Below are 6,042 nucleotides of genomic sequence, written 5' to 3' on the forward strand. Positions count from 1 at the left end.
GCTGAAATTTTAGTCCATTATGAGGGCTTTTTCAACCACAAATAACAACCAATTTAAATTTTAGTATTTGTGAGAGCTTTTTCGGTCAATAATTTGTAAGAGTTTTTTCGGCCACAAAATGAATGTTTTCTTGTAGTGTTAGTATAATTAGGTTTCATCGAATTGCTTAATTTCGACAAGTTCATATTATGGTTCACAAATTTTAGAATCAATAAACTACACACAACTCATATAAGAATCAAATTGTCTAGCTCATATAAGCTTGATTGTGCTCATGCTAGTCAGTTTACAAGCTTTTGTGTCAGTCAACTCATATAAACTATTGTCAGCTTATGCTAGTCAACTTGTAAGCTTTTGCCTGTCAACTTGTATAAGCTACTGTCAACTCATATAATCTCACTTAATGCATATAGTAGTAAACTAATGTAGATTCATAAATTGTCACTACAACATTTTTAACTTTAGACCACACATCATTTAGCCACAGCTAAAAAACTAAGGTTAGAAACGGAAGTAGGCAACAATTTTTCAGGTGTTGCTTATAATTTTCTTATAGAGTACAATTTTTTGATTTTGAATGAAAAATCGTTGCATATTTTATTATTGTCAATGATTTAATAACTACACATTTTTATTATGGTCTAAAGTTATATAAACTCTAGCCTCAAGTTGCGGAAGGTTTCTATGAACCTTCAAGTAAATGAATCATCAAACCCATCTTTATATATTGCTTTGTTTGCTTCTCTATTGTTGTTTTTGTATTTTAGGGCTTCTGATTTTTTATTTTTTCTTTGTCGCATTTTGCTCCTGTATTCACGTGCTCCATCAAGTTTGATTTGTCATTGATCTATGCTCTGTCAATTAGATTTGTGGGCTTGTGTTGTTTTGTTTTTATTAAATTGAATATTAATAATATATAGCATGCTGTTACTTCCTTTAAGCTTCCGCTATCATTAGGATTAAGGTGATAAACCATGTATTGGTGGTGGATAGGAATCAGAATAGGCTAAGTTGTCCGTCAGGGACCTATGGTCTGATCTGACCTACTTATGGTCTAGCCTATTTAATAAAAAAACTAGGTTCAAACTGTTTTTAAAGCTTATTTATTTAAATAGGTCAGACTCAGACTTATAAAAAAGTCTATTAGATCTAACAGGCCGGTCTATATATATTTTATTATTTATTAATGTCTTATACTATTTTGTACTCTCTATAGCCTAGCCTTATATATCTTGTGTTGGTTTTTGTGTGTTGCTTTTATACTAGTGCATTTTGGCCTCCTCAAAATAAGAATATTCAAAGCAAAAGAGAGTTGTTATAGGCTGTAATATACTACTACGGCTTATATGCTGAAAGTGGTGTCAAGTAGGCTGTAATTTGCATTTTTTTTTTACGATTTTAAGTGGTCTCAAGTAGTTTCTCCTTTTTGTTTTTATCTTTCTTTACATGGATTGTTTGTACAAAATTATCAAGTTACATGGATCAAATTGTTGGCCTATTCAAGGCAAGTTATGTATTAGTATATGTTTACTACTTGATATCTAATGGTTATGCTTAATGGTTTTAGTATATTGACTACAAAATGTTCTATTTATTGTCCTCTTACTGATATTTCATTTTTTTTCTACATAAAATGAATAAGGAAGCAATATTAAAACAACAGATGAAAGCTCAAGACCAAGATGAAAGAAGTACTTCTAAGTTTGAGTTATTTGAAGCAAGATCAAGCAATGAATTACTAAGGAGATTCAAAATCAAGCATGAAAAGGTATGAGAAGCATTGGAGTAACAAATGAAGATATGGTTGGAACCAAATAACCCAATAGAAAGGAAAACAATGCAACAAATAATAAAATAGTTAGTTCTAAGGCTATAGGGGCAGACAAGCAAATTCAAGTAGTCAAGCATCATTCAATTAAGATTGCACCATAAAGTTCACATATATCAGAGTGTATTAAGTCTAAAGGTTCAGATTCTATAACTACTGATTTATATGAACTCTTAGTTATTTTAGCTTGTCTGCAAAAATCACTTTTTTTCAAAATCCTTTAAAGATAACTTTGGAATTAAGCCTAAGTTGCTTAAGTTTGAAATCACATATTTGTTCATATGACATAGTCTAGCATGTCAATTATTAAAATCACACAACATGTAAGTAGAAGGAAATATTTTATTGATTTCAACATTCAATTTAAACACGCCATCAGTAGCGTACCATTTCTCAACAAAAATACCATGTTTAGAAATGGTGTACAAATATGCCCCTATAGACTGAGTAAGTCATGCCTTATTGAGAAGAAAACCAGATTCTTCCTTATTTCTGGAGTGTGCATGACATCCTTCAGAGTTAAGGTCTTTTTAGAGGTGAATATTAATTCCACATCTCCAATACCAGCAATATTAGTGGTATGGGAATCTCCCAACAACATTTTCTTATCTTTAGCAACAATGTATGTTTTAAACATAACACGATCATAACTGTAACACCCCAAAATTTTCATATATATTATATATGTATCTTTTTAGTAATTGCTATTATTAAATTAATAATTATTCTATTTGTAAATAAATTAAATTAAATTTTATCACACTCTATTCTACTTAAATAATTATAATCTTCATTTTTATTTAATTGTTTTGACGTGACAATTACATGGGGACTATTTATGATGTCATTATTTCATAAATGGATATTTTTTATTTGATTAGTTTCGATAATCATGAAATTGATGTGTTAGATATGTTTGTTTTATTTTGTTATGTGTGAGTGGTATTCTTGTCTTGCTTGATTTATTTTAGTTGATAAAATATTAGTTGAATTATTTAATTAAATTAGAATTTATATAAGTTATATCGTTTGTTAGTTTTATTTGCGACCAAAAAAGTATTCATTTTAGGAGATATTATAGAGTTAGTGAAACCAACCTATAAGTGTTTTGAAAATATTTTTGGTCCATCCTATAAAAACAAAAATTAGTGACTTGACTCGTTCTTTTACTCTCCTTTATGACAAGATTTTATGACAATTCATGGTGTTTTCTTGACATAATGTGCATTAATTCATTTTAAACACCCTTAATTTATTTTTTAAAGGAAGATTATAAATTTAATTATAAGTTTTTTGTGCAATTAAGAGAGGACACAAAAAGACTATTGTCCTTTTTGTATCTCATGCATTCATCTCTTTTAAACTAAAATTATAATTTTATTATAATTGTCTACAAAAATAATTCTATGAAATTTTTGGTTTCGTAACTATTAGATAAAAAAATTAAAAGGGTGATGTGACAATCTCTAATTTATTTATTTAATTAAAATTAGTGTGTGACACCCTTCAATATTTGGTGAACTCTATTAGTTAATTCAAATTAACTCATACACATAAATTTCAATTGGCTTTGTAACAACCTAATAAAATTAAAGAAATAGTAATTATTGGTAGTATAATGTTGGAATTAAGTGCACTTCAATTTTAGACAAGAAATCAATGGTAATAGTGCAACGTAAATAGCTTATATGTTCATACGTTTCCATTAGGCATCTTGTTGTCACACCTATTTGTCATTCGTACACTCTCAAAATAATTTTCTGAGTCGTAAATTCCAATATCTATCGGTGTTGAATTCATTACTGCCTCGTGAGCTATTTCTCGTGCAAATTTAGAGGTGTTAAGAAAGAAAGCGCCTAAGGTAAGGGCTTTTCCCCATGCAATGTTAGGCTAGATATTAAATTAATAGTTTGTAAGATATTGATATAAAACTTGTTGTCTTAAAAGAAAAATATTGATTTTTAATTGCCTTAAAGAATTTAACTATAATATTTTATTTTTATGAGTAATATGTTTGCTTTGATAAACTTAATTATAAATTTCGATTTTTATTATTATAACATGAGTAATATGTTTGATGTCATATATTTGATGTAAAGTTATTATTTGTGTGTTGTTTATGTGTACTTAATTATAAAGCTATGATTTTTATTATGATCTCATGAGTAATATTTTTAGGATGTCTTTAATTTAAAGTTTCGATTTTTGTGCTATTTCATTTCAAAGTTTTGATTTTTAAGAAATCTATATGAGTCTTGGGGGAATTGGTGTAAAGTTTTAATTTTAATTATGATAACATGATTAAGTTGATTTTTGTGATGTGTTTAGCGGCAAACCTTGATTTGTGTTTTAAATAATATTATTTTTGTGGTTGCATAAGTGGCTTGTGATTTGTGTTTTGAATATTCTATCTATGTGGTTGTCTAAGTGGTTTGGTTGGTGGTTTGTATTTTAAATATTTTTATCTTTGTGGTTGCCAAAGTGGTTGGTGATTTGCATTTTAAATATTATTATCTTTGTGGTTGCCTAAGTGGCTGGTGATTTGTGTTTTAAATATTGTTATCTTTGTGGTTGCCTAAGTGGCTTGTGGTTTATGTGATTATCTAATTGGGTGGTGATATGTATCTTTGAGCATCATTATCATTTCATGACATATCATATGCATCTTTGTGGACGCCTGTGTGGCTGGTTTAATTTTTCCCATTGGTATGGGTGACTTCTGTGTGGACGCCTGTGTGGCTGGTTATATCCGGATCATATATGTTTAGGAGCATGCATGACTTGCATACATTTTTATGTTATTTTATTTTGATCTAATTATTTGCTATACGATTGCTACTTGATTTATTTAGATACATTCTATGACTTTTGATACATCTTTAAGAACTATTAAAGAATCAATTTTTTTAAAATCTTTTATTACGAAAAGATTTTATATTCATATTTTATGGTTGTTAATTTATTATTTGGTTTAATTTTGTTGTGGGATGAACTGACCCCTTACACCAACATTTAGGTACTAATGATTTCAAAGAGTTGCATGAATGACGTTTGATTGGTGCACGCACGTGGGAAAATTATATTTTACTTAAAAATAATATTTTGTATTACTAAATTTTTGCGGCACATTGTAAAGTTATTTACTCTTCATCATTAACTTTTAATAGAAATGCAGACGTGATATTTCATTAGCTAGAAAAAAATTGAATGTCATTAGTTTTAGTCAACATTGTTTCTTTTGAATTTCACTTAAAGAGAATTTATTTTATTTTGTACCATAAATGAATATTGATCTAATAATTGGAATATTAATTTTGCAAATGAATAAATAAATAATATTTTAGTAAATTACATTACGTTCTTTTAATGAGAAAAAAAATTAATTAGTTGTTTCTAAAAGAAAATAAATATTTTTCAGTAATATTCGTATTAAAAATTTGGGGCGTTACAATAACAGACATGGCGTGAGGCGCCAATGTCTATCCACCATCCATCTGATCAACCAACAAGGTTGATCCCAGTTAACATAGCAATGAATTCCTATTTTGTCAAGTTAGCCTGCTGAGCAGGGGCTGGCTTGCTCCGACACTTGGATGCCATATGACCTTCTTTTCCATAATTGAAGTAAAGAAAAAGGGCATTTCTATGAGGTGGATGTTGATTTATGATTGGGACCTTTGGAGGGTTCCCATTCTTGATGATGTTCTTTATAGTGCGATTCTGATTCTTGAGTTGTTTGTCGTTTGGCTTCAAAACCACTCCGATGAATTTCTTCTTTTTGTTGTTAGCAACAAGAATAACTTCATCTTTATGGTCTTGCTGACAGGATTCTTCTTCAATTTTGAGGCAGATTATCATACTTTATAGAGAGAATCTTTTGTTTTATACCTGAGAGAATTTTTAAAATCTTTTCAAACAGGGGGCAGTTTATCAATAATAACATCAATTTGAAACTATTCATTTAGGGACATACCTTCAGAGATGATCTCGTGAACAATTTTTTGGATTTCATGAGACTGAGCTTCCACTGATCTATTATCTGTCATATGATATTTTACGTAGTGGCTAACAACATACTTTTTGGCTCCAACTTCATTAGTATCATATTTCTTCTTTAGAGCATCCCAAACCTGTTTATCAGTATTGCTGTCGGAACTGTAGTAATCATACAGATTACCAGCAAGTTCATTAAGAATATAATTCTTACATAAGTA

This window comes from Cicer arietinum, chromosome 5 (assembly GCF_000331145.2).
Source record: "Cicer arietinum cultivar CDC Frontier isolate Library 1 chromosome 5, Cicar.CDCFrontier_v2.0, whole genome shotgun sequence".
Taxonomy (NCBI): domain Eukaryota; kingdom Viridiplantae; phylum Streptophyta; class Magnoliopsida; order Fabales; family Fabaceae; genus Cicer; species Cicer arietinum.